At 41.7% G+C, this 22,938-nt stretch overlaps 2 protein-coding genes across 5 annotated transcripts in view; one reads left to right on the forward strand and one right to left on the reverse strand.

The window, feature by feature from the left end:
• LOC310702760 (uncharacterized protein) overlaps nucleotides 1-22,938 on the reverse strand; it is a 151,042-nt gene that overhangs the window by 49,205 nt on the left and 78,899 nt on the right. The window lies entirely within an intron of this gene.
• The window catches only part of LOC310702762 (uncharacterized protein), a 71,563-nt gene that overhangs the window by 42,490 nt on the left and 6,135 nt on the right, over nucleotides 1-22,938 (forward strand). The window lies entirely within an intron of this gene.

Below are 22,938 nucleotides of genomic sequence, written 5' to 3' on the forward strand. Positions count from 1 at the left end.
ACTTGAAAAAATAGGAAGTGGAATCTTGGGTAGAGAAAGCATACAGATTTGGGCCTAAAAAGGAGACTAAAATAACTTATGATTGCATAGTGGTCTTTAAGACTAAGGAGCAAAGAGACATTATCTTGGGACATCACTATAAAAAAGGCCTCAAAATCCAGGATAGAGCGGTGGTGCTCTTTAAAGAGATCCCACGTCAATTTTTGAACCTGAGATCCCAATACAAGGACTTGGCAGACATTCTGAGACAAAATAACATCTTTTTTAGGTGGGAATTTCCAGAGGGCCTATCCTTCAAATTTGAAGGAAGAAAGCAAAAAAATAAAGACTGTTGGAGAGAAGGATAGATTTCTGCAAAAACACTCGGAAGAACTTGGACTACAAAGCTCACAGCTGCTGGGGGCGGAGGCAGCTTCCCCCTAATTAGACAGCATGGCATTGGGAATTTATTCATGGAATGTAAATGGTTTGAATTCACCCCCAAAAAGGAGACCAATTTATCATATTTTGGAAAAAGAGAGTTTGGATCTAATTTGTTTACAGGAAACTCACAATACAAGACTACATAGAAAAATACTGATAAATAAAAGATTGGGTCAAGAATTTATTTCTTCAGATAAAGTCAAAAAAAGAGGAGTGGTTTTCTATATTAAAGAAAAATGGAATCCGTAATTGGCATTTAAAGATGAGGAAGGAAGACACATAGCAGTTGAAATTACAGCACAAGGTGAAAAATATTTGTTATTAGGAATCTATGCACCTAATGATGACAAAGTGGAATTCTTTAAGAACTTGGAAACAAGTCTTTTGGATTATATGGATTACAAATTAATACTGTTGGGGGACTTGAATGGAGTTGCATCTACTTTGGTGGACAGGACTCAGAGATCAAAGGTATTGAACTCTGGCAGACCACCTAAGGCTTTCTTTGACCTAACTGACAAATTTGATTGGTCAGACATATGGAGAACTAGAAATCCAATGGAAAAAGTTTTCACTTTTTCCCCCAGATACAAACCAAGTATTTTCAATAATAGACTACATATGGTTATCCAGAGACTACATATGGTTATCCTAAAGTAACAAAAATGGAAATTTGCCCTAAAACTTGCTTGGATCATAATGCAGTTTTTATGGACTTAAAAATGTTTGTACAGGGTTCCTTCAGATGGAGAATGAACGACGACTTGTTGAGAAGTATGTCAATTGTTAATAAGGCCCAAAAAACCCTAAAGGACTATTTTGAACTTAATATGATCCAAGGAATGGAAACAAGGGTTATTTGGGAGGCCTGCAAAGCAGTAATGAGAGGGTTTCTGATACAACAAATTCAGAAAGTCACAGAATGAGAGAAAAGATAGAATTATGGAACAACTAAAAGACAAAGAGAAGAAACTCAGAGGAATCTCAAAGAATTTGCAGATTCAAAAAGAAATTAAGGTCTTACAGGTTCAATATTCACAGTTAGTAAATCAAGAAATAGAATGGAAGTTGAGAAGGATGAAACAAAGAAATTTTGAATCTCCAAATAAATGTGGGAAATTATTAGCCTGGCAGTTAAATAAGAGACAAAAGCAAAGTACTATCACAAATATTGTAACAGAAGAAAAATCTATAGAGAACCCTGCAGACATAATGAAGCACGTGAAATAGTGGTATCCACTTAGGGTGTAACAAGGATCAGACAGACACAGCAGTTGGAGAAAAGAAGGTGAGGTTTTATTGCTGAGCAATAAGGGACCCAGATGGGATTCTTTCCAAAAGTCTGGGACCCTGAGAGATACAAGTCCTGAGGTTATTGACCTGAACAAATCACATATCATGAGACAGTCACGAACGCCAGCGAAAAATAGCCAATTAGCGTGCTTCTTGCCATGCTCCTGATCTTACGCAGAGTTTTACTCCTAACTTCTGCTTTCCATTGTCTGCACAATGATGCACAATGATGTACAGTCTGACCTTTTCCCTACTTCTGACAAGAACAGGGAAATAAGGCTTAGGGAGGGAATCTCCTGGTGCTACCTCTCCCTTATGCATCTGCTCTGTAGGGATTTTTGTGGTTAGGCCCTTCCTGTTTTGTGGACCATTTTAGTCTGTAGTTGCGGGGGATATTTGTACCAGCGCCTTGTGATTCATGGCTTCCCCTTTCCTATAGGGTAAAGGATGTTACTAGGTGAAAGGTCGGTTCTGGACTTGTGGTTCCAAGCAGTTTGCAGTTAGCTAAGGCAAAAGCTTTTCTTGATTCAAATGGATTATAAATTACTGTAAACCCTGATTATATGTAAGCATATGTGAATATATTGAAAATAAAAAAATTCCTTCCAGTAGCAGATATTTGAAGAAGTGTGCATGCACACGAAAGCTCATACCAAGAACTAACTTAGTTGGTCTTTAAGGTGCTACTGGAAGGATTTTTTTTATTTTGACTATGGCAGACCAACACGGCTACCTATCTGTAACTGTGAATATATTGATTACTGATAACTGATTATATGAATAGCATAAGGGTAGCCCCCTTTCCTTGCTTCAATAAGAAACTGTTTTTACAAATATTATAAACAACTGTATAAAAAGGACAAAGAGGATTTGGTAAAAATTGAGCAATTTAGAAAGACTAATGGTTTGCAGCAGATACTGGAAGATAAAAAGATCCTACTAAAAGGTTCAGTTATAAGACAGGAAGTGGAACAGGCAATAAACTCAGTGCAACTTGGCAAGACCTGATGGTCTATCAGTGAAATATTACAAGACACTGAAAGATTGGCTTATTCAACCCCTGGTAGAAGTATCTAATTTGATTTTACGAGGGGGCAAAGCACCTGAAACCTTGAAGGAAGCTTCCTAAACAGGGTCAAGATAGATCCAATGTTAAAACCTATAGACCAATCTCCCTACTCAATGTGGATTATAAAATTTTGGCAAATATAATCGCTAACAGGCTAAAGAAGGTTTTATCTAACTATATCCACAAGGACCAGGCAGGATTTCTACCTGGAAGACATATGAAAGACAATATTAGAAATGTGGTGGATATCCTGGAAAAGCTGGAAGCAAGGAAGAGTTGTAAAGCAATGTTAATGTTTATTGATGCAGAGAAGGCCTTTGACAATGTATCTTGGAGTTTTATGCTACATAATTTTGAGAGTATGGGGGTGGGCCAAGATTTTTTAAATGGTATTAAAGCGATCTATCAGGAACAAAAGCTAAAATTATTGTAAATAATGTGGTTTCGGAGGAAATTAGAATTGAGAAGGGAACCAGGCAAGGGTGCCCACTTTCCCCTCTGCTGTTTATTTCAGTTCTAGAGGTCTTGCTAAGCATGATTAGAAAGGATGAACAAATTAAAGGTATTACAGTAGGATCCAAACAATATAAATTAAAAGCCTTTGTGGATGATCTAGTATTGACATTACAAGACCCAGACTCCAGTGCAGTTAAAGCACTGGAGCTGATACAAGAGTTTGGACAGGTAGCAGGATTTAAACTAAACAAAAGCAAAACCAAAGCATTAGAGAAAAATCTGGATAATGATGAAAGAAAATCACTACAAGAAAAGACTGGCCTAGATATTGTGAAAAAAGTTAAATACTTGGGGGTGAATCTGTCTGGGGGAAATCTGAATAAAGACAACTATGAGAAATTATGGAATGAAATTAAGAGAGATTTAGAGATAAGGTCAAATTTAAAAATTGTCACTAATGGGCCGGATTTCAGTGATTAAGATGAATGTGCTGCCAAAGATGCTTTTTTTGTTCCAAGCCCTCCCAGTTATAGGCAATGTAAAATGTTTTAAAGAATGGCAGAAAGCTTTATCTAGATTTATCTGGCAGGGGGGAAACCTAGAATTAAATATAAATTCCTTACAGACTCAATAATAATAATAATAATAATAATAATAATAATAATAATAATAATAATAATAATTTATTATTTATACCCCGCCCATCTGGCTGAGTTTCCCCAGCCACTCTGGGCGGCTCCCAATCAGTGTTAAAAACAGTACAGCGTTACATATTAAAAACTTCCCTGAACAGGGCTGCCTTAAGATGTCTTCTGAATGTCAGGTAATTATTTATCTCTTTGACATCTGAAGGGAGGGCTTTCCACAGGGCGGGCGCCACTACCGAGAAGGCCCTCTGTCTGGTTCCCTGTAACCTCACTTCTCGCAATGAGGGAACCGCCAGAAGGCCCTCGGTGCTGGATCTCAGTGTCCGGGCTGAACGATGGGGGTGGAGACGCTCCTTCAGGTATACAGCACCGAGGCCGTTTAGGGCTTTAAAGGTCAGCACCAACACTTTGAATCGTGCTCGGAAACGTACTGGGAGCCAATGCAGATCTCTCAGAACTGGTGTTATGTGGTCCCGGCGGCCACTCCCAGTCACCAGTCTAGCTGCCGCATTCTGGATTAATTGCAGTTTCCGGGTCACCTTCAAAGGTAGCCCCACGTAGAGCGCGTTGCAGTAGTCCAAGCGTGAGATAACTAGAGCATGCACCACTCTGGCGAGACAGTTCGCGGGCAGGTAGGGTCTTAGCCTGCGTACCAGGTGGAGCTGGTAGACAGCTGCCCTGGACACAGAGTTAACCTGCGCCTCCATGGACAGCTGTGAGTCCAAAATGACTCCCAGGCTGCGCACCTGGTCCTTCAGGGGCACAGTTACTCTAAAGAAAGAGGGGGATTTCCCCTGTCAGATTAAAAAAAATATTTTGAAGCAGCAGCATTCTGCTGGATTAAAGAGTTGATGCAACTAGAAGATACAGATCTATTATATTTGGAGGGTTTTGACAATGTGTTTGGTTGGCATGCATATCTATGGTATGATAAGGTAAAGGCCCATAATGCCTTCAAAAATTAGGTAATTGGGAAATCGTTTTATAATGTTTGGATAAAATATAAAGATCTTTTAGAAAGAAAGACACCCAGATGGCTTTCACCAATGGAGGCAAAGGCCCAGAAAAAGTTAAATATGGACACCAAATGGTTGAGATATTCTGATTTATTGTTAGAAGATGAAGAAGGATATAAATTAAAACCATTTGATCAAATTAAAGATAAGTTAAATTGGTTACATTATCACCAAATTAATGAATTGTATAGAATGGATAAGAAAAATGGTTTTGCTTCTGAAAAATCCAAGTTGGAGATGGAGTTGTTGGATAATAAAGGTAAAAATTTATCGAAAATGTATAAGTTATTGTTGGAGTGGCATACAAAAGATAACAAGTTAAATCTGTGATGATAGATTGGGCAAGAGACGTGGGACATAATATAATGTTTGAGGATTGGGAAAGACTTTGGAAGAAAGGGGTAAAGTTCACTGTATGTACAGTATTAAAGGAAAATATAATGAAAATGATGTACAGATGGTATTTGACTCCTGTTAAATTAGCAAAGATTTATCATAACTGTGATAATCTATGTTGGAAATGCAAAGAAAAGGAAGGAACTTTTTATCACCTGCCCTAAGGTGAAAGACTTCTGGGAAAAGATTTATAATGAATTGAAAAAAATGTTGAAATATACATTTATAAAGAAGCCAGAGGCCTTTCTTCTTGGAATAACAGGTTTGGAATTGCCCAAGAAAGATGCTAAATTGTTTTTGTATGCCACAACGGCTGCTCGAATTTTAATAGCTAAAAAGTGGAAAACCCAAGAATTACCAACGGCGGAAAATTGGCAGATGAAGATGATGGGTTTTTCGGAGCTAGCCGACCTAACCGGAAGACTCTGTGACCAGAAGGAGGAGGAGTATCAGGAAGAATGGACAAAATTTTGTGATTATTTAACTTAATTTGTTAAATTAACTGGAAATAGCTTGCAGGTAACAGATTGTCTTAGGAATCAATATACCGTAGTTTTCGCTCTATAAGATGCACCAGACCATAAGACGCACCTAGTGTTTGGAGGAGGAAAACAAGAAAAAAATATATTCTGAATCTCAGAAGCCAGAACAGCAAGAGGGATTGCTGCACAGCGAAAGCAGCGATCCCTCTTCCTGTTCTGGCTTCTGGGATAGCTGCGCAGCCTGCATTCGCTCCATAAGACGCACACACATTTCCCCTTACTTTTTAGGAGGGAAAAAGGGAGTCTTATTGAGCAAAAAATATGGTAAGTTACGGTAAGTGATGTTGAATATGTTTATTTTCGAATTGAAAAGATATAAGGATGTTAACAGACTAAGTCAAGTTTATAAGAATTATGATTTGGAAAGCCGTTAAAAGGATATGCATGGAAATTCAACCAAGGGGAAGTGAGGAAGTCACTTAACAATGTTATTAAGTGTAATTTTAATAGGGTTATGATTTATGTTTGTTTGTTTGTTTATAATTTTGTGAAAATTAATTTGAAAAATTTGAAAAAAATAAAAATAAAATTCACCTGTCTTGGGAGACACTCAAGCCAGTCGTTTGCCTTCTACAAACCTGGGTTTAGAATTGGCCACAGACAAGAATGGATCTATTAAATTATTTCTCATATGCAGCCTAGGATTGCAGTTGCTTTTTAAATAGCTATTCATTTCCCAAATATTTCTAAAATGCAGCAATAACTTTCACCATGTTTGGCTTTCTAGTATTCTCCATGATGATGGCACCCCTGGTTCAAGTCCTTATGGACCATGCGGTTTCTAGCTCTGGTTTTACTGGTTATTATGATGTATTTTTGTACTTCAGGGGAGGTCTGGAAAGTGCAGAATGAAATGGGACTCTTTGTTGCCAAATGACTCTTTGTTGCCAAATGACAGCTGCCTAATCTTCACTGAGGGTTGTCTTAAAATTTTGTACAGCTAGATCAGAGCTGCCAGTTTTTAATGCCCATGGGACATGCAGCCTGCACAGTTTGCACCCATACGAACATCCGCGGTATCAAAATTCCCTGTGGACAGATGAAAACCTTGAGGCTCTAATGCTTAAAAAAATGCAGAACCTAGTAGTGCTGCATCAAAACTGAATCCAACCTTTTACTTAAAGAAACAGAGTTAATATTATATGAGTATATTATCAGCTACTCTGATCCATAAACTCATTGGTGACTATTTTTTTTTAGCACATGCAAAGCCCTGCTTCTGCTTCCTCCAGTGAAGATGTAGAGTGTAGATCAGGAAATCAGGATTAAAAATGAGCAAGCATTCACAAGTAAATGGGAACACCAACTCAATGGATATGACTTACTTCCCAAGAGTATTCCCAAGAATCCATAATCCGGACGTATGTCTGTGCAAAAGATAGAGAAGTAAATTGTCATTCTTTGAGAGGACTTCCTGTGCAAAAAAATGATATTAATTTGATTTCTGTTTTGTTTTGAGCATTGGAATAGCGCTTTCAAATATGAGAGCCTGAGGTCCTAGACTAGGAAGTGGGAGACCAGCCTTCAAATCATCATGAAGCTCCTTTGGTGGCCTTGGGCCAGTCACTCACTCTCAGCCTGGTCTACCTTGCAGGGTTGATGTGAGGATTAAATTAGAAGCCATCTTGTGCTCCATGGAGAAAAAGGTGGGATATATATGTCATTCATAAATAAATTTCCAAAGCCTTCTGTAACAGCAAATCAGTATTATTATTTCCCATGATACCAATGGGCAGATCGAGGCTGAAAGTGAAAGTGTGGTTTACTTGAGGCCAGCTGGTGAGCTCATGGGGGAGTTTTACATATTTGGATTGTCAGGCATGGGAAGTCCTGATTTGACTGATCAACATAATCAATTTTTCATAAAATGGTTGATTTGAGAGGCATCTTGTTTATATATATATATATTTATTTATTTACTGCATTTTTATCTCTTTTGCAAAACAAAAGAACTGAATGGATATCACTTACTACTACTGCAGATTCCATTGGTGCCACAGGAGACCGTGATTTCTCCATAGGTATAGATTGTAGTTCCTAGGAATTTACAAGATCCTCCCAATATTTCACATAAACGTTGCCAACTACTTTTTTCCCATACTAGAACGCTGCGTATTTAATGGGATGACCAACTTTTACAGGCTTCTGCTGCCTTTCAACCTGCTAACTACTATTTCATTGGCCAACATTAGCAAGGGTCAGATCGGTCCTCCTTCTCTGCAAACACTCCAGCTGATTTCTGAACCTTGTAAGGGTGCTGACACTCAGCTGCACCCAGCCACTTGGGTGGCATATAAATCATAAAATTATGATGATGATTATTACTGCTCCTGGGATCTTTTCTGCACAGCTGAGAAGCCTATATCTTGCAGGTTGTTAATGCAAGGAGAGAAAAAATAGCAGATAATGCACCCACAGACCCACATAATTGGCAACTATGTCAGCCTTCATTCCATTCTACTGAAGGTTCCCCTTTGCTTTCAACATCTGCTAATCAGAATTACAGCTGTTCTGAGCTTCAGAAACAGATTGCCATTTGTGCCTTCTCTGAGAATGGTATTTTCTGGAATCTCCCCAGTAGTGTTGCCAATGTGTCTTGCTCACCTCAAACCCAAATGTGCCGGCTATAGTCTTTCTCAGACCAGCCAGGTGAGGAGGGGGTAAGGCCCACCCATTTGGCCAGGGGAAACAATCTCTTCATTGGCTATGAAAGTTGCTGGGTTAGGTCCATAATGGAATCCTTCATCGGATTTTTACTCTTCCTAGATCCAGGACCTCTGGAATTAGAATGGACTTGGGGATCATGCACACTAGCTCTTCTAAACTCACAGCAATATAAATGACCACCTTGGAACCTGCCTTGTGCCACAGTCTGTATCCTGAACATTTCTGCTTTTGCAAAAGCCATGTATTCAATTTCAATATTAAATATATTGTTAAGTACTTTCTGTTGGGAAAAAGCACCAAGGCAAAAGCCAGCTCCAGATGGCTGGAATGCAAAACAGGATGTTATGTTTTGCAGATGTACTGTTGGAGAAAAGGTGGAGCCTATTCTCTGTACTGAGCACTGGATGTTAGCTCAGAGTGTCATCTGACCTGTGCTGGGAGTACAGGGGAGGAGTTTGAGTCTCTTCTGATGGAGTCTGAAGGGAGCAGTCGCATTTCTATGTACTGCTGAGTGACAGGAATAAAACATGTAAAAAGGACTCCTGTCTGTCTCATTTCCCCTCCCTGGGGGAATGCAGGGAGGGAGAGAAGCCGAGAGAAGCAGAGGGTGTGTTCTATCTCACGTCTAATGAGAAGAATCGCCGGGTTTGTTTACCTAGCCTGCCGGGGGTCGCAGACGGAAGGTAAACACAGTATCTCGCTCAATTGCCTCGGGGGAGGCCAGGTACCTCTGACTGTGAGCTAAGATACTAACACTTTCCTCCTCCACCACCCCTTTTTAAGCAGCCAGATAGAATAGGGAGCAGCCAATTCAAACTGTTGTTCCACCTACAGCAGTTTCTCAGGGTCTCCGGCAGGGGAAATACCTGGAATTGAAGCTGAGACCTTCTGCATTTCCAGCAGCTACTCCCTCCCTGTGCCCTCTTACCTGCAACAACGTGGAAGAGGATGAAGACCAGAGTAAAGCTCAGGTAGAGGAACCTCATGGCAGCAGTTTCCTTTGTGATCTCTGCCAAAGGGAAGGCACTCTAAGGCAGAAGGAAGTGGAGTTTGGATGGAACAAGGAGGTTCTCTCTACTAATAGCTTTGCAGTGCCAAATCCGGTAACTGTCAGCATAGCCTCTGAACCCTCCAGGCCCCTTTCTCTTAAATCATCCTAAGCCATTTATTTATCTTGCACATCATCCTAAGATTTACTCACACAATCACCTTTCTCATATATTGACAATCTGTTCTGTGCTCCAGGCTACAAACAGGTATTTCGTGCAACTCTCAGCATCCAAACTCTTCTCTCTTAACTCATCCTATGCAATTTATTCATCTTGGAGAACTTCCTAATATTTACCTGCAGAACAGCCTTTCTCCTGCTCTTTTCTTTCCATATCAGTTAACAGATTTCCTGCCATCTCACAAAAGCTGTTGCCAGCTTCACAGAGCCTGGATAGAAAGGAAGTGGAATTTTGGGTAAGAGCTCGGCCATAATGCAGTTTGATACAACCTCTTTGGATTGGGCTGTTCAGTGTGACTGCAGTAGCCATACCTACCAAGAAAGAATCTTTTCAGTGTGCTTTTCTCCTGGTCTGTACCTTTTTGGATGCATTTAGCTTAACATGCTTGTTTTTGTGATTCGTGTAGTTTTATGTCCATTGCCGCCATTATGGGCTTCACACACAAACACCCACATAAATCAATTACTTCATCCCATCATCCATAAGTTATAAAGACAAGCAAGAACAAGAAATGTAAGAATTAACAAAAACAAAGAAACCACCAAGAAGATATAAGGAGACAACTGTGAGCAGAAACATTGTTTAAATTGTTTTGATCAGTTGTACTCTGCTTTTCAGTCAAAAGGTTCCCAGAGTGGCTTATGTACTATTTAAAAAACAAAAAAGGAAACATGGCACAGGAAGGGAAAAGAAAAACAAAAACCTGAACTGCTTACCAATTTGTAGACAAGAGTCAGCTTGACCTCCAGCAAAAGCAGATGCCATGAGCCCTACTTCCTATCTCTTCCCAAGAGGCATTCTGGTGGAGTGGTCCATTAGGAGGTCCATCTTTCCTGCACTGCTTGCATCTCCCCTGGGAGCCTGTACACTTTCCTTCCTTGGAGGTTTATAAGCAGAGGTTGGATGGTCATCTGTCATGGATGCTTTAGCTGAGATTCCTGCATTGCAGAGGTGGGAGTAGATGAGCCTTCAAGTTTCTTCATGAGAAATGTTCCTTTTTCAGATGGTTTTTTCAGAATAAATAGTGCTTTTAATTATTGCTTTTTTTAAAAGGTCATAAGGCCATAAGGATGCAACAATTAGGGATTTTTTTATCCGGGGGCCTTTTAACATGATTTGTATTTGGGGGTTATTTATAGGGTGTTATATCTTTAGGAGCATCTTGCTTAAGAATTCTAGCAAGAAGAACAAATGTTTGCATGCTTCAATAAGTTTGTGCTTGGAACCTAGACATGAAACCTGCTTTCACCTGTGGCTAAAAACAACTTGTGGTAAAAAGTGCTTGTGAGGGAGTCTGACAAACAGGGGAATTTTAGGATTGTAATCCGGCGGTTGTGAAATCTGTGACCTCTGCGCACAGAGGAGGGGCTTGCGCTCGGACTAGGAATATATACATGTGTTCTGTTGAAAGGAGGTGTGCCTGCTTTGGTCACCCATCTTGCAAATATGGTTTTTTGTGATCACTAAAATAAATTTATGCTGCTTCATCGAGTTTACTCAGAATTACTTTCAAGGGTCCCAACTGGGACCTGTGTTTTTATATCTCACCCCTTCCAACTCTGCAATTCTATCATTCTATGATTTGAAGAAGATTTGTTCCCAAGGGCAGTGCCTGATCTGTGATTAAATACATGTGAAAAAAGTAGTGATGCCCTTAGGCTGAGGGAACTGCTCCTGTTGTTGAAGAGCAGGGGAAGAATTTTCATTTTTCTGTCATTTATATCTCACCTTTTCCTCCATGGAGGTCCTGGTGACTTTCTTACCTTCCTTATTCAATCCTCACAACAACCCTGTGGGGTAGGTAAGGCTGAGAGTGAGTGATTGGCCCAAGGTCACCCAGTAAGCTTCGTGGCTAAGGTGGGAGTGGAAGGCTGGTCTCCCAAGTCCTAGTTGGACCCTCAAAGCACGACATCAGCCTGCCTCTCATACTTGAAAACGCTATTCCAGTGCTCCAAATGAAACGTCATCCGTCAAATTCATGGTTTTGCTTTGCACAAGAGGTCATCTCAAATAATGGCAATTTACTCCCCTCTCTTTTGCACAGGGTATCGTCATTTCTGCGGGGAAAGTGGCAGGATTTTGCGAGTTCCCCTAAAGTGCAAGCTGTACCTATGGATATTTGCCATGGACCTCTGTCATGGTAATAAATTCAGCTGAGAGAAGGCACCTTGAGCTCCATGGAGAAAAAGGTGGGATATAAATGCAATGAATAAATAAATAAATATCCAAAGCCTTCTGTAACAGGCTTCTGTAATCAGTCTTATTATGTCCCATAATAATGATGGAGAGACCGAGGCTGAGAGTGAGAGCGTGGCTTGCTGGAGGCCAGCTGGTGAGCTCATGGTGGAGTCTCCATCTCTTAGCCACTGTGCTTCACCATCATATGTCTCTTCAGAGTTTGCTTAACAAGTTCTCACATGCAGAAGCACACACACAAGCGCGTGATAGAGAAGGAAAACTTCACCAGAGCCCCGATCTCTCTCTGCGCTCTGATTTTCACTGACTTGATAATGTTTACATGTTAGCAATATTGACAAAAATGGGTGAGAAGCTTGCAATCTATCAGCCTCACTGTTTCTAGATGAGGGTGTATTGTTTTGTAATTCTTTGCATGTGGCCACGGTTGTACTCAGTTATATAGTTTCCATGCTTCTCTATCAATGATCACAGAATCATTGAACTGTGAGGTTGAAGGGAACCCAAAGGGTTACCTAGTCCTACCTAGCAAGGCAGGAACAATCATCATCTTGAACTCGGATCCACCACTCTGCTATGGACAGCCACCCGGCTCCAAGGTAGTGGTGAAGATGAAACTAATCATAGCGAAGGATACCTTATCAGAGCAATATTGCCTAAATAAGAAATCTAAGAAGAGTTGGCTTTAACAGCTGTAAAATGTTAGAATTTTGAAGCTTAACAACATGTTACACCCATTTATTTTTTTAAAAAATGGAACTTGATTTTGATTTGAGAAGGCTACAGCTACAACTCTCTCATCTAGTCAACTGGATCTTGAAAATGAGAAACTCAGGGTGGGAAGGGACCTGTTCTAGTACTCTAACCACTTTACCACACTGCCTCCTTTTGGCTGAAGTTGCTGCTACAGAGTAAAACCTCCAATTCAGCTCCTGCCTACATGGACAACTTTAGAGCTGTGTTCCTCATAGTGCAGCCTTCACCCCATCTTTCCTTATCCCCCAGTTTTGCCTGGCCTTGCCATAGCACAGAGCACAACACACACCTTGTCCTGGAAAGCAAGCTGGTCACAGATTTGGATTGTCAAAGATCAGAAGTCCCAATTTAACTGATGCTGCAGTCATCAATGTTACATAGAATTGTCGAGTTTGGAGGGACCTTTTATACTTACTTACTGCATCTTTTTCTCTTTTGCAAATAATAACAACAAGTTTTCAGGGGCTTATAGCTCATCTGCCCTGGGAGACACTCAAGCCAGTTGTTTGCCTTCTAAAAACCTGGGTTCAGAATTGGCCACAGAAAACAATGGATCTATTAGATTATTTCTCACCTGCAGCCTAGGATTCCGGTAGCTTTTTAAAATAGTTATTCATTTCTCAAAGATTTCTAAAATGCAGCAATAACTATCACCATGTTTGCCTTCCTAGTATCCCTTTTCCTAACTAGAACCCTGCGTATTTAATGGGATGACCAACTTTTACAGGCTTCTGCTGCCTCTCAACCTGCTAACTACTGTTTAATAGGCCAACATTAGCAAGGGTCAGATTGGTCCTCCTTCACTACAAACACTCCAGCTGATTCCTGAACCTTGTAAGGGGGCTGACACTCAGCTGCACCCAGCCAGTTGGGTGGGTTTTGAATAATAAAATTGTGTTTATTATTATTACTGCTCCTTAGATCTTTTCAGACCAGCTGCCACCTAAATTTTACAGGTTGCTAATGGAAGGGGAGAAAAATGAGCAGATAATGTATCCACAGACCCACAGACCTGCTGATTGAGTCAGCCTTCCTTCCATTCTACTGAAGGTTCCCCTTTGTTTTCAACATCTGCCAATCAGAATTACAGCTGTTCTGAGCTTCAGAAATACCTTGCCATTTGTGCCCTGTCTGAGGATGGTATTTTCTGGATTCTCCCCTGTAGTATTGCTAATGTGTCTTGCTCAGCTCACACCCAACTGTGCTGGCTATAGTCTTTCACAACTTGGAACCCAAACGCTGCAAACCTGGAAGTAAGGGGTTCGGTTTGCGAACCTTTTTTCAGAAGCCAAAGGTGCTTCGTTTTGAGTGTTATGCTTCCATTTTGACTGCCACACTTTTGTTTTGAGTGCAACACTTCTGTTTTGATTGTTAGGCTTCCGATTTGAGCGTTGCACTTCCATTTTGAGTGTTACGCTGAGGTCTGTCTGTTTTTGCTACTTACTTTGTGCCTTGGTTTTCGTGGCTTTGTTTTGTTTTTGTGACTGTGTGTAACCCAGTTCAGCTACTGATTGACTGATTGTGTGACCGCAGTACATTGTTTATTGTTTTCATTTTATGGATCAACGGTCTCGTTAGATAGTAAAATTCACGTTAAATTGCTGTTTTAGGGGTTGTTTTAGAAGTTTGGAATGGATTAAACCATTTTTCATTACTTTCTATGGGAATGCATGCCTTGGTTTTGGAACGCTTTGGTTTTGGAATGGACTTCCGGAACGAATTAAGTTTGAGAACCAAAGTACCACTGTACTGCAACTGCAGTTGCATCAGACTGCATTAAAGCAAATCTCCTAAACAACATTCCACTTCCTTTCCATCCAGGCACTGTGAACGTGGCAGCTGATTCTGTGAGATGACGGGAAATCTGTTAATTGATATGGAATGGAGAAAACCACCCCCGAAGTACAGCACACGTTGTGACTGTTTGAGAAAGGATGTTCTTCAGGTATATCTTAGGAAGTTCTGAAAAAGGTTCATCATCTGGAACGTTTACTTCCAGGCTTGCAGCGTTTGGGTTCCAAGTTGTTTTGGAACCAAGGCATTTTGGAACCAAGGTATCACTGTACCTACAAAGAAAGAATCTTCTCCACTGGCTTTTCTTCTGGTCTGCAGTTTTGGATTCATTTTTGCTTAATATGCTTGTTTCTGTGAGGCTTGTAATTTTATGTGCTCCTCCACTAATTTGTGCATCCCCAAAAAACACACACACACCATACAAATTAGTGGTTTTGTTCCATCATTCATAATAAAGAAACACAAACAAGAACAACAGATGTAAAATAAAAATGCAGAAATGAGAAAGGGGCCCAAGTATCTACAGTGGTACCTGGGTTTACATACACTTCAGGTTACATAAGCTTCAGGTTACAGACTCTGCTCACCCAGAAATAGTACCTCAGGTTAAGAACTTTGCTTCAGGATGAGAACAGAAATCGTGCTCCGGCGGCACGGCGGCAGCAGGAGGCCCCATTAGCTAAAGTGGTGCTTCAGGTTAAGAACAGTTTCAGGTTAAGAATGGACTTCCAGAACGATTTAAGTACTTAACCCGAGGTACCACTGTATTCTCTTAGTTAGTCAACAAAATCAGAAGATGTGACAAGACACCTGTTATTAGAAACCTTATTTATTATTAAATTGTTTATATCATTTATACCCTGTTTTTCAGGGGGGAAAGGCTTCCCAAGTGGTGTATGTGCAATCTCTTTTTTAAAAAAATGGCACACAAGGAGGAAAGAACAGGGAGGGAAGAGGGAAACAAAAGGCAACTCAGGCATTTTCAGTTGAATGTGGGGGACCCATTTGAAGCATCTGTTGTGCTGAGCTATTTCAATTGCTTTTGCTTGATTTGCGCATTGCAAACAGCTGAAAGTCATTAAATATTGAGAGTAAACCTGATTTGCAATGGGGTTTGAATAATGTTGCTTGCAACAGTTTAATTAACACTAGAAGCATATATACTTGATGTACTTCCAGGCATTGTACATAAGCCACTCTGGAAGTTTTTGGCTGAAAAGCAGAGTACAACTGATCAAACGAATTTAAACAATGTTTCTGCTAACAGGTTTCTCCACACATTTTTGGAGTGTTGTTTTTTTTTTAAATAGAATTGTTGTTCTTCTTGTTTATATCTTTGGAACGATGGGATGAAGTCATTAATTTATGTGGTTGTTTGGGGAGAATGGAGTCATAAAATGTACATAAAACTACATGTAACACAAAAACAAGCACGTTAAGCAAAATGCTTATTGTATAGGAAATGGTAAGGAGATCTGGTTTTCATTTTCATCTTCCTTTCCTGTCCTTTTCCGCTTGTGTGCCATGTTTTGTTTTGGTTTTTAAATTGTATGTAAGCTACTCTGGGGGCCTTTTGACTGAAAAGCAGAGGAGTTGTTGTTGTTGTTGTTGTTGTTGTTGTTGTTGAGTCGTGTCCGACTCTTCGTGACCCCATGGACCAGAGCACGCCAGGCACTCCTGTCTTCCACTGCCTCCCGCAGTTTGGTCAAACTCATGCTGGTAGCTTCGAGAACACTGTTCAACCATCTCGTCCTCTGTCGTCCCCTTCTCCTTCTGCCCTCCATCTTTCCCAACATCAGGGTCTTTTCCAGGGAGTTTTCTCTTCTCATGAGGTGGCCAAAGTATTGGAGCCTCAGCTTCACGATCTTTCCTTCCAGTGAGCACTCACGGCTGATTTCCTTAAGAATGGAGAGGTTTGATCTACTTGCAGCCCATGGGACTCTCAAGAGTCTCCTCAAGCACCATAATTCAAAAGCATCAATTCTTCGGCGATCGGCCTTCTTTATGGTCCAGCTTTCACTTCCATACATCACTACTGGGAAAACCATAGCTTTTACTATACGGACCTTTGTTGGCAAGGTGATTCTCTACTTTTTAAGATGCTGTCAAGGTTTGTCATTGCTTTTCTCCCAAGAAGCAGGTGTCTTTTAATTTCGTGGCTGCTGTCACCATCTGCAGTGATCATGGAGTCCAAGAAAGTAAAACTGCCTCCATTTCTTCCCCTTCTATTTGCCAGGAGGTGATGGGACCAGTGGCCATGATCTTCGTTTTTTTGATGTTGAGCTTCAGACCATATTTTGCGCTCTCCTTTTTCACCCTCAATAAAAGGTTCTTTAATTCCTCCTCACTTTCTGCCATCAAGGTTGTGTCATCTGCATATCTGAGGTTGTTGATATTTCTGCCGGCAATTTTAATTCCGGCTATGGATTCATCCAGCCCAGCCTTCTGCATGATGAATTCTGCATATAAGTTAAATAAGCAGGGAGACAATATACAGCCTTGTCATACTCCTTTCCCAATTTTGAACTAATCAGTTGTTCCATATCCAGTTCTAACTGTAGCTTCTTGTCCCACATAGAGATTTCTCAGGAGACAGATGAGGTGATCAGGCACTCCCATTTCTTTAAGAACTTGCCATAGTTTGCTGTGGTCGACACAGTCAAAGGCTTTTGCATAGTCAATGTAGCAGAAGTAGATGTCTTTCTGCAACTCTCTAGCTTTCTCCATAATCCAGTGCATGTTTGCAATTTAGCCTCTGGTTCCTCTGCCTCTTCTAAATCCAGCTTGCACTATTGGGAGTTGTCGGTCCACATACTACTTGAGCCTTCCTTGCAGAATTTTAAGCATAACCTTGCTAGCGTGTGGAAAAGCAGAGTACAACTGATCAAAAGAATTTAAACAATGTTTCTACTAACAGGTTTCTCCTCTCATCTTCTGGGTGTTGTTCTTGGTTGTGCTTATAACTTATGAATGATGGGATAAAGTAATTAATTTATGTGGGTATGGGGGGAAGCATATAATGGGGGCAATGTACATAAAACTATATGCATCACAATAGCAAGCATGTTAAGCAAACTGCAACCAAAAAGGTACAGACCAGGAGAAAAGCACACTGAAAAGATTCTTTCTTGGTAGGTATGGCAACTGCAGTCAAACTGAACAGTCCAACCCAAAGAGGTTGTATCAAACTGCATTACAGCCGAGCTCTTACCCGAAATTCCACTTCCTTTCTATCCAGGCTCTGTGAAGTTGGCAACAGCTTTTGTGAGATGGCAGGAAATATGTTAACTGATATGGAAAGAAAAGAGGAGGAGAAAGATTGTTCTGCAGGTAAATATTAGGAAGTTCTCCAAGATGAATAAATTGCATAGGATGAGTTAAGATAGAAGAGTTTGGACGCTGAGAGTTGCACGATTACCTGTTTGTGGCCTGGAGCACAGGACAGATTGTCAATATATGAGAAAGGTGATTGTGTGGGTAAATCTTAGGATGATGTGCAAGATAAATAAATGGCTTAGGATGATTTAAGAGAAAGGGGCCTGGAGGGTTCAGAGGCTATGCTGACAGTTACCGGATTTGGCACTGCAACACTATAAGTAGAGAGAACCTCCTTGTTCCATCCAAACTCCACTTCCTTCTGCCTTAGAGTGCCTTCCCTTTGGCAGAGATCTCAGAGGAAACTGCTGCCATGAGGTTCCTCTACCTGAGCTTTACTCTGGTCGTCATCCTCTTCCATGTTGTTGCAGGTAAGAGGGCACAGGGAGGGAGTAGCTCCTGGAAATGCAGAAGGTCTCAGCTTCAATCCCAGGTATTTCCCCTGCCGGAAACCCTGAGAAACTGCTGTAGGTGGAACAACAGCATGAATTAGTTGCTCCCTATTCTATCTGGCTGCTTAAAAAGGGTGGTGGAGGAGGAAAGTATTTAACAATATATTTAATATTGAAATTGAAATTGAATACATGGCTTTTGCAAAAGCAGAATGTTCAGGATGCTGAATGAGCCACAAGGCAGCTTCCATGGTGGTCATTTATATTGCTGAGAGTTTAGAAGATTTAGTGTGCAGGGAGACAGTGCTCCTGAAGGTAGGAGTCCATCAATTGAAGAAGATGATCATCCAAATGTCATAGACCAAATGGAGCAAACAGCACGCAGACCTAGCGGTGGGAGGAAAAAATCCTTAAATAAGAGACACCGGGGAATGATTAATGGACTTCAATGTCTGTACACTAATGCACAAAGCATGGGAAATAAACAAGATGAGTTTGAGCTCTTGGTACAGCAAACTAAATATGACATAATAGGCATCACTGAAACCTGGTGGGATAAGTTCCACGATTGGAATGTAATAATGGAGGGATACAATCTATTTCAGAGAAACAGACCAGACAAGAAAGGAGGAGGAGTGGCGTTATATGTCAGGGATGTGTATACCTGTGAAGAGATCCAAGATTTAGAACCTCAAAGCCAAAGTGAGAGCATTTGGGTCAAAATTAAGGGAGAGAAGAATAACAGTGACCTCATTGTTGGAGTTTATTATAGATCCCCAAGCCAAACGGAGGACATAGATGATGCCTTCCTGGAACAGATGGCCAAGCATGCAAAAGGAAGGGAGAAAGTAGTAATGGGGGACTTCAATTACCCAGATATTTGTTGGATGTCAAACTCTGCCAAGAGCATAAGGTCAAACAGATTCCTCACTGACCTTGCAGACAACTTCATTGTCCAGAAAGTGGGAGAAGCAACAAGAGGAACAGTCATTTTAGATCTGGTCCTAACCAATGTTGATGACCTGGTTAGTGGGGTAGAAGTGGAAGGATCATTAGGTGTGAGTGATCATGCTCTTCTGAAGTTTACTATACAGCGGAAAGGAGCAGCCAAGCATACTTGGGCTCAATTTCTTGACTTTAAGAAAGCCGACTTCATAAAAATTAGGGAAGTGCTGGGTGAGATCCCATGGACAGTAATACTAAAAGGAAAGGAAAGGCTTGCTAGAGAGGTTAAAAGCAACAAAAAAGGCTTTTATGGGTATGTTTGTAGCAAAAGGAAGAACAAAGAAACAGTGGGGTCACTCAGAGGAGAAGATGGTGAAATGCAAGCAGGGGACACAGAAAGGGCTGAACTCCTCAATGCCTTCTTTGCCTCAGTCTTCTCCGATAAAGAAAACAATGCCCGACCTGAAGAATTTGGAGCAAATGATTCAGCAGAGGAAACACAGCCCAGAATAACTAAGGAGATAGTACAAGAATACTTGGCTAGTTTAGATGTATTCAAGTCTCCAGGGCCAGATGAACTGAATCCAAGAGTATTAAAAGAACTGGCAGATGTGATCTCAGAACCACTGGCAGTCATCTTTGAGAATTCCTGGAGAACAGGCGAAGTCCTGGCAGACTGGAGGAGGGCAAATGTTGTCCCTATTTTCAAAAAGGGGAAAAGAGAGGTCCCAAATATCAATGGTTCCTCTTCATCCTGGAGAAGAGTGACTAGTGGGGTGCCACAGGGTTCTGTCTTGGGCCCGGTCTTATTCAACATCTTTGTCAACGACTTGGATGATGGACTCAAGGGCATCCTGATCAAATTTGCAGATGACACCAAACTGGGAGGGGTGGCTAACACCCCAGAGGACAGGATCACACTTCAAAACCACCTTGACAGATTAGAGAACTGGGCAAAAACAAACAAGATGAATTTTAACAGGGAGAAATGTAACTATTGCACTTGGGAAAAAGAATGAGAGGCACAAATACAAGATGGGTGACACCTGGCTTGAGAGCAGTACATGTGAAAAGGATCTAGGAGTCTTGGTTAACCACAAACTTGACATGAGCCAACAGTGTGATGCGGCAGCTAAAAAAGCCAATGCAATTCTGGGCTGCATCTAGATCAAGGGAAGTAATAGTGCCACTGTATTCTGCTCTGGTCAGACCTCACCTGGAGTACTGTGTCCAATTCTGGGCACCACAGTTCAAGAAGGACACTGACAAACTGGAACGTGTCCAGAATAGGGCAACCAAAATGGTCAAAGGCCTGGAAACGATGCCTTATAAGGAACGGCTAAGGGAGCTGGGCATGTTTAGCCTGGAGAAGAGGAAGTTAAGGGGTGATATGATAGCCATGTTCAAATATATAAAAGGATGTCACATAGAGGAGGGAGAAAGGTTGTTTTCTGTTGCTCCAGAGAGGCGGACACGGAGCAATGGATCAAAACTACAAGAAGATTCCACCTAAACATTAGGAAGAACTTCCTGACAGTAAGAGCTGTTCGACAGTGGAATTTACTGCCAAGGAGTGTGGTGGAGTCTCCTACTTTGGAGGTCTTTAAGCAGAGGCTTGACATGTAGATGTTTTGGTTAGTCCTTGACGTGCTAATTGATTTATACTCCAATTAGCTCTTTACAGCGGTCCGGCACGCTTCCTTCTCAGCGGTGCAATCTGCTTCTTTAATGCACGCCCAGCAGAGTAAAACACAGCAGCAAACTGTCACTTAGTGTCCCACAAACACACAGAGCACAGTAATGTCCATTTACAGCTCTTTATTTCATCATTTTCTCAGAAAATTCCAGGACTCCTCGCAGCCATTACAAACTGCCTCTCTCTCTCTCAACGACCGAGAGGGAACAGAGCGGAAAACTCCTCCCAGCTTCCAAATCTGACGTCAGAATGCTGAGGCATCATGGGAACAACTTAACCTCTTAAGTTCCGACTCCCATACCCCCTCTGCCACACATTCTGACAATACCTGTGGAACATCCACGTAACTCTCAGGTTCACACTGTGCGAAACTTACCCACGCACCTGTGGCCTGAAATCTCTCCGGTGGAACACCCTTCGTTGTGCGACTGGATCGCCTGGGCACAAACCCAGATGCTTCCCCTGGCTCACCATCACTAGCAGATGTTTCCTCAGCATCTCTGGATTCCCCCTCTGACTTAAAACGTCTTTGAATCCTCTCCATCACACTCACTGGAGAACTTGGCTCACTCTTGGCCTCTCTTTTAACACCTTGTGGAGATGCCCCACCCTGCTCCAGACCTTGGTCAGTGACCTGATCGTCATCAGCAGACTCAGCCTCTCCTTCCTCCCCCTCAGAATCTTCCTGTTCTGAATCAGAAAGACATTCTGATAGAACATCACGCTTGACAGGAGTCTTTGACCTATCATCCTGTTCGTAGAACTCAGCGTGTTTGCTGATCAGCAGTTTACTCTGATCACCTGATGGGAACGCAAATCTCCATGCACGTGCTGCTGGCTCATACCCACAGAAGATCATTTCCCGGAACTTGGATCCATCTGGCCCCTGCAAAACTTTAGGCACTGGCACAGATGCTTCCGCCCCAAACGTGCGCAGAAAATGAATCTGGGGTTTCCTGCCATGCAACAAACCAAACGGTGTGTCACCTACCACTGAATTGTAGGTCCGATTCCAGGTGAAGCTCACATACCTGATTGCCTCCAGCCAAAACTTTGGTGGCAACCCAGAATCTTTCAGCAACACCTTTGCAGTCTGGACCAGAGCCTCACATCGTAGCTCTGCCTCCCCCCTCTGATTGGGTGAAGTCACTGTGTGACGTATCCCTTTCTTGCGAAAGAACTTCTGCAAAGCAGAACCTGTTGACTGGGCTCCTCTGTCACTTGTGACAGCTTGCACTCTGGTGGAAAACCTTTGTTCCACCTCCTCAATCCAGCTTCTGATCAGCTGTGCTGCATCATCTTTGGATTTGAGCCCAAGAGTCCAGGTATTCTGCGTAAAATTATCCTGCATCGTCAGCAGAAACCTTGACCCTCCCAGACTTGGTTCCTTTACAGGACCCAACAGATCTATGTGAACCATTTCAAAAGGTCTTGTGGCTACCCTATCCACCTTTGGGTAACTGCACCCTTTTACCTTTGCATGTCTGCATGCTTCACAATCTATCGCACATCCGCATTCTACGATGTGACACCCTTTGGCGACCTCAGGTAGCGTCTGTAGTTCTTCTAAAGAACTATGAGCTGTCCTTTCATGCCAGATATGGGCACATTCCACATGAGCGGGAATTTTAGCACACAGGGCTTGTGCTTTCTCAACCTTCCCCTCACCCTCCAGAGACGTCTTAAGAATGAAGAGATCATTCTGCCCCTTTTTAACCTTGGCAAGTATCCTCCCTCCTTTGGAGATTGTGCAGACATCATTATCAAAACAAACCTTAAATCCCTTTTTTAACAAATAAGGCACAGACAAAAGACAGTGGTGTATCCCTGGAACAATACAGCACTCCAACTCCTCCTGTAAAAGAGACATAAACAGATTTGCAACGTTAGTTACATTTCTTTTCTGTCCATTTGCAAAAAGCACAGTCTTTCCGGCCGGAACTGCTCTGCAATTCCACATCTCGACAGCAGGGGTCTCTGGAATCAAGTTGCGATTAGCTGCAGAGTCAATAACAAAACAAAACTCTGAGCCTCTCTCACAGCTGT

This window comes from Podarcis liolepis (genome assembly GCF_965112155.1).
Source record: "Podarcis liolepis genome assembly, chromosome: 3".
NCBI classification, from domain to species: domain Eukaryota; kingdom Metazoa; phylum Chordata; class Lepidosauria; order Squamata; family Lacertidae; genus Podarcis; species Podarcis liolepis.